This window comes from Ranitomeya imitator, chromosome 4 (genome assembly GCF_032444005.1).
Source record: "Ranitomeya imitator isolate aRanImi1 chromosome 4, aRanImi1.pri, whole genome shotgun sequence".
Lineage (NCBI taxonomy): Eukaryota > Metazoa > Chordata > Amphibia > Anura > Dendrobatidae > Ranitomeya > Ranitomeya imitator.
In genome coordinates, this window is record NC_091285.1 from 561,947,966 (window position 1) to 561,960,275 (window position 12,310).

Here is a 12,310-nt window from a genome sequence, read left to right on the forward strand (position 1 = left end):
GATCATTTCTAGGTTTTATTGTTCTCAACACATTCCATTATGTAATGAATAAAGATTTACAACTGGGATATTTCATTCAGTGAAATAAGGATGTGGGATTTTAATGTTCTCTTTATTTTTTTAAGCTATATATATATATATATATATACCATGTTTCTTATCTACGGAAAGCTAAAATCATGATAGGAAATATGGCATTAATGTCCTGAAAATAGGGGATCTCATAATTTTTTGTGACCCAGCCGCATCCCATTGACCAGCTCCAATTTGAAGTCATCCATGGCAGGTATGAGGGCATGACTTTTATCTGATCTATACAGATTTTAAATTATAATAAATGTCAGACCTGGATGACCCAGTTCTCTGTGGTTCTGCACCATTTTCCTAAAAGGAGTGTCTTGGCTCCACTAAGATCTACGCCATTTCCGTGACACAGGTGTAGTATTTTTCTTTTGTTATCCCTTTTTTTTATGTGATTGAAATTGAATGTGTATTATCTTGTCCTATTTTGTAATATTTTTTGTATGTTTTGATAAACACTGACAACTTTTTGGATTGAATATCATTGAATTTCATTGCTTAATTATTTTTGCTCTATAACCACACCCCTAAAGCCAATATGCTATCTGTAACAGGTGTCCAATCGGCCTGTATAAATGATTGGTGGTAGCGTCTGTTTTTTGCGGAGCTTTGCAATGACCGTACCAGAGTATATATACATGTATTCCAGTTATTGGTGTATATTCTATTTCTTCACTATGAGCTGCCCAATAACTGGCCTAATAGCGAAAGCAACCTCCATCAATCGCCAGTCAATTGCAAAAATTATTCTGACGATTGGTGGCAAGGGAGGGCTGTTCTTGACACCTTGGTAACAGTGGGGGGATATCAGTTGGATTTCCCGACTGGTTCCCTGACATGAGGTAATTCTGGAAGGTCACCAGCTTCATCTTTTACCATACAGTGATTTTTACTGCACATACAGGGATAATAAAAGGTGTATCTAAAATCTTATAAAATTTGTGATTCTACAAGATTGGATCATCATTGATATTAGAATATCAGATGCAGTATAGACATTTTGGCAGGCTTTATTTGTTTTATTTGTATAACTTCTTTTACATTATACAAGAATTCAGTTGGCACTATAATTAGAAAAACAGGCATTATAAAAACTATATGACCCACCATGCTACTATTATAGCGACACTATGTCTGTGTTACTGTATATAGTTGTGGCCAAAAGTATTGGCACACCTGCAATTCTGTCAGATAATACTCAGTTTCTTCCTGAAAATGATTGCAATCACAAATTCTTTGGTATTATTATCTTCATTTAATTTGTCTTAAATTAAAAAACACAAAAGAGAATGAAGCAAAAAGCAAAACATTGATCATTTCACACAAAACTCCAAAAATGGGCCAGACAAAAGTATTGGCACCCTCAGCCTAATACTTGGTTGCACAACCTTTAGCCAAAATAACTGCGACCAACCACTTCCGGTAACCATCAATGAGTTTCTTACAGTGCTCTGCTGGAATTTTAGACCATTCTTCTTTGGCAAACTGCTCCAGGTCCCTGATATTTGAAGGGTGCCTTCTCTAAACTGCCATTTTTAGATCTCTCCACAGGTGTTCTATGGGATTCAGGTCTGGACTCATTGCTGGCCACCTTAGAAGTCTCCAGTGCTTTCTCTCAAACCATTTTCTAGTGCTTTTTGAAGTGTGTTTTGGATCATTGTCCTGCTGGAAGACCCATGACCTCTGAGGGAGACCCAGCTTTCTCACACTGGGCCCTACATTATGCTGCAAAATTTGTTGGTAGTCCTCAGACTTCATATGCCATGCACACGGTCAAGCAGTCCAGTGCCAGAGGCAGCAAAGCTACCCCAAAACATCAGGGAACCTCTGCCATGTTTGACTGTAGGGACCGTGTTCTTTTCTTTGAATGCCTCTTTTATTCTCCTGTAAACTCTATGTTGATGCCTTTGCCCAAAAAGCTCTACTTTTTGTCTCATCTGACCAGAGAACATTCTTCCAAAACATTTTAGGCTTTTTCAGGTAAGTTTTGGCAAACTCTAGCCTGGCTTTTTTATGTCTCGGGGTAAGAAGTGGGGTCTTCCTGGGTCTCCTACCTGTTATGATAAGGTAATTCAGTACCACAATGGACATAGAAGTCAGAGCACATACAGTGACCTGACAATAACCCAAAAACATAGAACGAGCTCTGAAACGTGGGAACTCTGCTGACCGCAATCCCTAATCCTCTCCAACCACACTAGAGGCAGCCGTGGATTGCGCCTAACGCTCCCTATGCAACTCGGCACAGCCTGAGAAACTAGCTAGCCTGAAGATAGAAAATAAGCCTACCTTGCCTCAGAGAAATACCCCAAAGGAAAAGGCAGCCCCCACATATAATGGCTGTGAGTTAAGATGAAAAGACAAACGTAGAGATGAAATAGATTTAGCAAAGTGAGGCCCAACTTTCTGAACAGAGCGAGGATAGGAAAGGTAACTTTGCGGTCAACACAAAACCCTACAAAAAACCACGCAAAGGGGGCAAAAAGACCCTCCGTACCGAACTAACGGCACAGAGGTACACCCTCTGCGTCCCAGAGCTTCCAGCAAGCAAGAAAAAACAAATAAGCAAGCTGGATAGAAAAAACAGCAAACAAAATAGCAAAAGCGGAACTTAGCTATGCAGAGCAGCAGGCCACAGGAACGATCCAGGCGGAAACAGGTCCAATACTAGAACATTGACTGGAGGCCAGGATCAAAGCACTAGGTGGAGTTAAATAGAGCAGCACCTAACGACTTCACCACATTACCTGAGGAAGGAAACTCAGAAGCCGCAGTACCACTCTCCTCCAGCAACGGAAGCTAACAGAGAGAATCAGCCGAAGTACCACTTGTGACCACAGGAGGGAGCTCTGCCACAGAATTCACAACACCTACCATACAATCCCTTTTCATTCAGACACCAATGGATAGTACGGGTTGACACTGTTGTACCCTCGGACTGCAGGGCAGCTTGAACTTGTTTGGATGTTAGTCGAGGTTTCATTATCCAACATTTACACAATCTTGCGTTGAAATCTCTTGTCAATTTTTCTTTTCCGTCCACATCTAGGGAGGTTAGCCATAGTGCCATGGGCTTTAAACTTCTTGATGACGCTGCGCACGGTAGACACAGGAACATTCAGGTCTTTGGAGATGGACTTGTAGCCTTGAGATTGCTCATGCTTCCTCACAATTTGGCTTCTCAAGTCCTCAGACAGTTCTTTGGTCTTCTTTCTTTTCTCCATGCTCAAAGTGGTACACACAAGGACACAGGACAGAGGTTGAGTCAACTTTAATCCATGTCAACTGGCTGCAAGTGTGATTTAGTTATTGCCAACACCTGTTTGGTGCCACAGGTAAGTTACAGGTGCTGTTAATTACACAAATTAGAGAAGCATCACATGATTTTTCGAACAGTGCCAATACTTTTGTCCGCCCCCTTTTTTATGTTTGGTTTTGGCTTTAGGACAATTCTTTTTGTGTTTTTTCACTTAAGACAAATTAAATGAAGATAATAATAACAAAGAATTTGTGTTTGCAATCATTTTCAGGAAGAAACGGAGTATTATCTGACAGAATTGCAGGGGTGTCAATACTTTTGACCACAACTGTATGTGCACTGTATAACAATTTGTGGGAACTATCCGTTGTGTTAATGTGGGTACTATATGAAACGGTTATTTGGTCTCTTTATGAGCTTATACGTTTCAAACTGGATGACAAATTGTTTGCACTCTGTTGGGGTATTTTATGAAAACTGAATGTTGGTTTTTCCAAGATTTAAGTGTATTTCTAAGTGTACTATTATGTGGGCTTTATATGAAACTGCATGTACATTGTATAGCAGCAGCGGAAAAAAATGGCTCCCTGTGCAAGAACAACATATGGGCCCTTTGCAACCCAATAGCCCCTAAAATGCAACATTCAACATGCTTTGGAGGTGGTAATGGCCCCATTATCTCTTGGCCCCAGGTTGCACCAATGATATATCTGCCCCAGTAGTATATCAGCTTATTTGGTTGGATGGATCAGCAGTTACAATTTTACTTACACAGTACAATTGATTTATTTAATGTTAAATGTGTATGTTTTTTCAATAGTCATTATGGCTATGGTAAAGGCTATGTTGATTGGAGTAACCAAAAGGGAGCTGCAATTTTGTGCCCAGCACATAAATCCAGTATCATTGCTACAGATATCTTTTGATCAAAACAAAATATAATATGGAAAAAAATAATAGGAATTTCCATAATCTCAATTTTATATGTTCGTTCCCCCACAAAAAGTGCTGTAATTCACTTTTAATTACAACTTAAAAAAAAATGTGTCCCATAGATATAATTGATAATATCAAAAACGAATACTGCTGTATATTGGCACATGTCTTGTTTTTCATTTTTTTGGCACAGTTTTATGATTTCACAGTAAGATGTATAACTAATGTGTTCTTGTACCCAAACATAGCAAAGGAAGGGATGGCATTCTTTCCCTAAATAACTTTGGGAAACTTATACAGATCCATGGCACAAACACATCAATTGCTGAGATTCTTGAATTTCTATACCACTCTTTGTAAACTACAACCATTGTCCAATGTTCTGTTGAGCTATGGAACATTTGGCATCCAGAACTATGTTTCCTCTGGAAAACAGCACTGTCCTCTCAATACCACATTCTCACGTGTCTTTCTCATCATACCTGAGCAAATTAAGGAAAAAAGCAGGTGTATTTTTAATCACGTTCAACCTACAGTTGTTTTATTGTATCTGAGTATTAACTTAAGGTTGTGAACGTTTTCTCTCCAAGCTCTGGGAGAGTAGCATGCTGAGATTTTAATAACCGTCCACTCTTGTCGTAAATTGGTAGCACCTGCAACATATGGAGGACAGAACCCACACAAAGAATGTCCACTGTTTTGTTCTTCGCAAAAATAATTAAGGAACGTATCGCTATTAAAAAGGTGGCAAATTGATAGTACTTTACTCATTCAACATGCAACATGGGTTTTTGATAGCTTCCCAACAGTGCTATTCATTCCCGAAGCTCTTGAATGTGTTTCTACCACCTTATGTTTGGAAATCCCATTTTCCCAAGATGACTATATAGTGTTTGGAATGCATCTGGGGTCAAATGGTGGTACCCTCATCTTGGCAATCTACAAACTATTTAATTTTGAGACACTAGTGCATTGTTGGTCTGTCTAAATTGGACATAAATTTGGTATTATTCTTACTCCTTAACAATGTGCTAAGGTATTCAATGTTAAAATTGTCAAAAAGCAAAAATGTGTTAGTCCAGCTGTGTACAGGTCCAACTAGCTGAAATATTTTCCAGACCGCTTGATCTATCATTTTAAGAAGTGAGAAAGCTAATATTTGAACATTTCTAAAGAAGTTTGGTAGCATCATCTTTGAGAAAGGGAACCTGACAGCTGATACTTCCTGTCCGATCCACAGGAATCAATTATTGGACACTGGCTGTATAATTTCTACCAATTATGTTTGACTCTGAAATGCTGTGATATTTCAGGAAGAAAAAACTTTAGAAGCTACCAGAGACTAAGCCCCATAGGTGACTAGTTTAACAGGAAGAATGCACGTTTTATCAAGCATGTGGTCGAAACATTGCACTTTGTATGGCAGAATAAAAGAAGATTTATTTGCATCACCTAAGCCTGGGCATTACATTTTATTCATGCAATTTTCCAAGTGGGCTTCTTGGATATTGGGACAACGCGTCTTCTTGCGGGTGTGGATACCTGGGTTCCTGTTTGTCCAAATGATTGCTGTGGGTAATCTTTCTACTTATCTAGCTGGACTGACAAGTTCTTGATTTCTTCTCCCTCCTGCTCCCCATTAATGACAGGTCCCTCCCTATATACAAACATGCAGGGAAAGACCGGTCACTCAAGGGGAGTGGATGGAGAGAGAAGCCGCCGGGGACATGCCTGTCTGACCTACAGCTTTTAGGCCACATGTACACGATGAGCATTTGGCGATTTTTTACCTCAGTATTTGTAAACCAAAACCAGGAGTGGGTGAAAAAGATAGAAGTGGTGACGTGTTTCTATTATACTTTTCCTCTGATTGTTCCGCTCCTGGTTTTGGCTTACAAATATTCACCAAATATTGAACGTGTGCAAAATATGTTTTCCTTTGAAGCACCCCAGCATTTTAGAGTCAAACATATTTGGCTGAAATCATTCAACTTAGCATATTGTTTTAAAATGAGTACATATGCTTATTTCAAGATACCATCAGAAACCTTTTCAGTTGCTGGATTTTATCTAAGTCATCTCAGCATAAAAAAATGCATCCTGTTGGTCCTGTTGGCCCTAGCAAGGCCATGTCCCTCTCCCTCATCCACTTCTCTCATAACGTTTGAACATTTTTGAGAGAAGAGTTAGAAAGCAAATGTTGCACATTTTAGCGCAAATGCAGAGGTGTTGGGCACAAAAAAAATCTATCTACCTATTTATACAGGCAATAGCGTATTATGGTCTATTTAGACAAATTAATAATAATCGGCAAACGAGCGTTCATATGAATATTCAAATCTGACTAATGGTCTGTCTGTCTGACAAACACCTTACAAAGCTAAAAATCATAATTATTGTTATCCTTCATAACGAGGTGATGTGCTGCTGATAGCATAATATTGGATTTCACAGAATGATCATGTTAACAATTGATTTCTGTGCATAAGTGCTACTAACAAATAATTACTCTTAGGGCAGAGACAGACTGCCGTATTTCTCGGTCGAGGATCGCATTGCACTGCATAGACTGGACTAGCACCTCTCCTGACCTGAGCTTGACAGTATTATGTATTTGTATGCGGCTGTAAAGCTCAGGTCAGGAGAGCCAATAGTCAGTATGAGGTTTTCGATGCTCTCATAGGAGAAATGCGGCAGTCTGTCTCTGCCCTTAAGGTCATGCACACGGACGATTTTTATCAGACACGCGCTATCCGTAGTTTTCACGTATAGCACTCATACCTGATAATCTATGGAGCTGTGCATGTGTCAAATATTTTTTTGCACAGAACGCATAACAAAATGGAGACATGCCTGATTTTGATCCTAATGTTACATCAAAATTGACAGTGCCAGTCTATGGGTCCAGAAAAAAAAAATCGGACTGCACTTGGATGCCACATAAGTATGGTCTGATTTTCACAGACTGACAGAATAGAGATGTTGGAGAAGAAATTTTTTTCTCTGCGTCCAAGAAATACTGGTCAAACACTGATCAGAGTAATCTGACCATTTTTCTCAGAGAATAAGGGATTTTTTTGCGAGTCTTTTTGTGACTTTTTATACAGACAGTTTTTTTTCCTATAGACCAACCCTTGAGAAAAATACTTGAAAAAATGCCACACCTAAAACATTACAATGCCACATATTGGGGGGGTGAAATGTCAGAGAGAGAAAAAGGCACCAAAGTGCAAAAACAAATCACAAAAAATGCAATGTGTACAGCATATTTCATATTTTTCTATTGACTCACGACTAACATTTATAAAAAATACTGTTTTTAGCAATTCCCAAATATCTAATAATATCAGATAAAAATCCCCTACCTTTTGGGAGGATTTCAATTATACACATGCAATGAATCAAAAAATGTAAATTTCCCTCCTCTATCCCATAAATCGCCCATAAGTCCCTAAACACTTGTATTTGTATTATCCAAGTTACTTCCTTAGCAGAAAGGACGACCAATTATGGCATTATATTTGGAGTTGTTATTTATGTAATTCAGTAAACTATTTCTGTAGGGTCGGCGAGGAGGAATTTACTACGTCCTTTTAATTTGTAATGCCAAACCAGAACTTATTGAACATCTTTCTGCCATATTCCTTGTGTATTGCTGAAAAAATTACAATACAGAGAGAACATACTTATGTTAACTCGCCATAAAATAGGAAAGGACTGCAGATCATAAAGAAGAATTACACTGAATCATGTTCATGGATATACGGAAACTGTGCTCTTTAACGTAGGATAAAAACAATTTAATTAGAAGGAAACACAGGGCATACTGAGTAGCACTTTTATTTAAAGCATGATATATGTGCATTCTTGTTACTATTCATATGGGATAAATAGATTTCACTTAGAATAGCTTTGGATGGAGAGTCAAGATTAATGGCCTATATGAATTAATTAACAACAGCCATTACACTCTCCTTGTCTTTTTCATCCTCTCCCCTTGTCTGCAACCTCTGATTTCATTTAGAACATTTACAAATACCAGTCAGCAGCATTTCCCACAAGATTTACTATAAAACCTCCAGTGAATTTATAACCTTTCTGCATCTGCCTCTCTCATCTCTACTTTTTTAAACCTTTCCGTGCCGCACAAAACTGCATGATATGGAAATATTAGAATGCTAGTTGCATATTTCGTAAGCTGGCTGAACACTATAAAATCAGCTGAATGTGTCACTTTTAGTTGAACTGGCTTTGCCATCCAATATGGAGGCTTCCTGACTTTCTTCCATTAGCAGATGTCAATTTAAAGGGGTTGTCCGTCCTTATGCTACAAGTCTGCAACCGCTCCATGTGAAAATCCTCACTATGCGCTGTGTGTATTCTCTGGTGGTGACGCCAGAAGCAGTGGGCAAGTGACCGAAAGTATGCAATTTGCATACATGAGGTCACGTGCTGAATAAACATGTATTGAGCAAGAGCGGACACTTCTAGTTGGAATTTGGCCAGAAGTATGCAAATTCTTGCAGTCATATGACCAACTTCGCCCTGTTCCGGAGAATCCTCACAGCATGCAGTGTGCGCAGTGTAAGGATTCACAATTCTGCAGTCAAGTAGAGTGACTGCAGACTCGTAGATCAAGGCCAGACAACCTATTTAAAGGGGTTGTTTAGGTCTGTAATGAAGGTTTGCAGTCACGCTATGTAAATGCAGACTTGCAAATCCTCACAACGTGCACAGCCCACATTGTCAGGGTTCTCCAGTGCCGGCACAGGAAGACAGTGGTCATGTGCCAAACCTGGACAACCCCGTTAAACAACGGGCATGTAGGAATTAATCATGTCCAATCCTTTCATTCTCAGAAGAAATCTGCATTTAATAGATGAGTCTAGCAGTGATTTAGTAGACTCTACCCAGAACATACCAAGCATGCATATGCATGGGGATGTGGAAGGGGCTGTTGCCTGAAAGAGCATTTAGAAGACAGCTTTCTAATTACAGTATTAGGGTGGTGATAAAAGCAGGGCGAGTGACAGCATTGCTGCCCCACAGCTTCTATCACTGCCCTGAAACTAATTGTTAACAGGGTCCTGCACCAGTATCACTCACCCTGCTTCTGTTGCTGTTCCCAAATGATATCCTGTTTTAGAGAAACAAGCTATGGAGCAGCGGTTTGTCAATAGTTGGGTCACCACTCCCACAGCCTCCATCATAATGATTGACTGTGCAGACTGTGAGCCCTCGCGGGCAGGCGCCGGGAAAGGTCCAAAAAGCCCAGCGCCTGCACACTGGAGTACTTTGCGCTGCCCTCAACAGTACTCGCGGTGCCCATCGGACTGCACCGGACCACCCCACCCAGGTGAGTATAATATAACTTGTTTTTCTTATTTTTCAGGTTACATTGGGGGCTTATCTACAGCATTACAGAATGCTCTAGATAAGCTGCTAATGGCGGTGGCCGCATCTCATATGCGAAAAAGTAGGTGACAGATTCCCTTTAAAAGTATTTTTGGAGGAAAACGCCGCCGTGTCTAGTGAGCCTCCTCCTATAGCTACTGGATGCAGTTGTTTCCCTGCCGCTGAGGACACTTGTTGGCATAATGACCAGACTGCTGACAGATAAAGCAGATCGGAGGTGCTCGAGCAGGACGAGACTTGGATACCGCTCGAGATATCTCCATGGCGTCCTGTGGCTCCAGAATGTGGGCCGGAGATTCTAGAGGCTTGGCGAAGTTTGGAGCCAGCCGAAACCTCTGCACACACGGCGCTCGCTCCACCCCTCGCTCAGAATGACGAAGGTCGATGCGAGTGGAGACAGAATTTAATTCCTCCAGTGTGGCAGGAATCTCCCTGATGGACAGAGCATCATTTACATGATTAGCCAGTCCCTTCCAGAAGACAGGGATAAGAACTTTATCCGGCCACTCCAACTCAGAGGCTAGAATCCAGAAGCAGATGGAGTAATGGCTGACCATGGATGAGCCCTGGGTTAAAGGGAATCTGTCACCCCAAAATTCGCCTATAAGCTAAGGCCACCGGCATTAGGGGCTTATCTACAGCATTCTGTAATGCTGTAGATAAGCCACCGATGTAACCTGCAAGATAGAAAAAACAGGTTATATTATACTCACCCAGGGGCAGTCTCGATTCGGTACAGCTCCTCCCATCTTCATACGATGACGTCCTCTTCTTTTCTTTCTGTTGTGGCTCCTGCGCAGGTGTACTTTATCTGCCCTGTTGATGGCAGCATAAAGTACTGCAATGCGCATGCACTGGGCCTCTCTGACCTTTCCTGGTGCCTGCGCACTGCAGTACTTTGCTCTGCCCTCAACACGGCATACAAAGTATGCCTGCACAAGAGCCGTGGCAGGAAGGAAAGAAGAGGATATCATCGTATGAAGATGGGAGCAGCCAAACCTGCACTGCAACACCCATCGGACCCAAACCGAATCAGGACCGCCCCTGGGTGAGTATAATATAACCTGTTTTTCTTATCTTGTAGGTTACATCGGGGGCTTATCTACAGCATTACAGAATGCTCTAGATAAGCCCTGATGTCAGTGGCCTTAGCTTATAGGCAAATTTTGGGGTGACAAATTCCCTTTAAAGCCAGAAGTTGAAGCGCGGTATCTTGGATGACACGAGGCCCTAAAAAGACCTGCTTCAGGGCGCTCAAAAAACACGAGACGCTCAGGACCACCTGATCATTGCTCTCCCACAGTGGCGTTGCTAACTCCAACGCTGTGTCCATCAACAGGGAGATAACGAATCTGACCTTAGCCCATTCAGATGGGAAAAGTGATGCCAGTAGCTCCAAATGTAGAATCTAGAAGTTTAACTATCACTCGTGAACTTATCTGGCTGAGGGAGACGAGAGAGGGACAGAACAGAGGTGGCAACGGACACCACACGAGACGCAGCTTCAGAGGCTGTATGAGCCGCTACCGCTGTAACATCCACAGCTGAGGTCATGCGTTCAAGTGCAGACAACGTGCCCTCCAGCTGCTGAATCTACTGCTGTAAATGCTGCTCATCCGCCATTGCTAGCCAGACCCTGGCGCTAAGATACTGTTAGGATTGGTGGATCGCACTAAATATATATTAAGATGAAGTGCTATCACAACCCGGGGTCCAAGTTGCAGAGAAGGAAAACTGCAGCTAGTATGAACAACGGCAGAACAAGACAGGGAGCACTAGCTAGCTCGCACTGAGTTAAATATCACTCAGAGTACAGTATATCCCACGAGGCTGTGTCAATTGTACACAGCAACAAAAAAGATGCTCTGCAGTAGAGCTGTGTCACTCACAGAGAGGAACAGAGCAGGAATGGCGCTAAACATGAACCCTGTTAAGTTCACAGGAGAATGCTACCCTCACTGGGGCAAGTGAACTGGTAGTGGACACAAACACAGCATGTACACGCACATAAACTCCTCTCTGCAGGTGCCGGAATTCTAAAGGATTAACGCCTGCCCTGAATTCACTCAAATTTCTCTCCGGAGGTGCTGGAATTCTAAAGGTTATACGCCTGCCCTGAGCACACACAGACAAGTCCACACTACCGTTCGGTACCACACCCTCACAAAATATAATTGATCTTAGCGCACCAACAGGCGTGCCAAAGATCCTTTTATAGACTGTGCCAATCAGGACCTTGCTTGCGGGCCAATCCGGCGCCGGCACAGGACCTGAGCAGCTGACGACCGACCAGCAATGAAAGGTTGCCACCTCACGAGCATGCTCAGTAGAGCGAATCCTGGACTTATTCTCAGGAATGACAGCTCGCTGCTGTCTATTATTAGTTACCAAAGCTGTACCTGGAGAGGCAGCAGTAACAATGCGCACAGCCCAAGTTTGAGCAAGACCCTGAGACTGACGTCTTGGCTGAGCAGCATCCACTGTGGTCGGGACAGAATAGGAGACAGAAGAGGAAGATGAGGCTTGGGATCTATCCTGTGGAGAGGAATAATCCCAACATCTAACACCCTATTCGTGCCAAAGTTATGTTTGACGATCGATTCTGAACATATTCGGTCA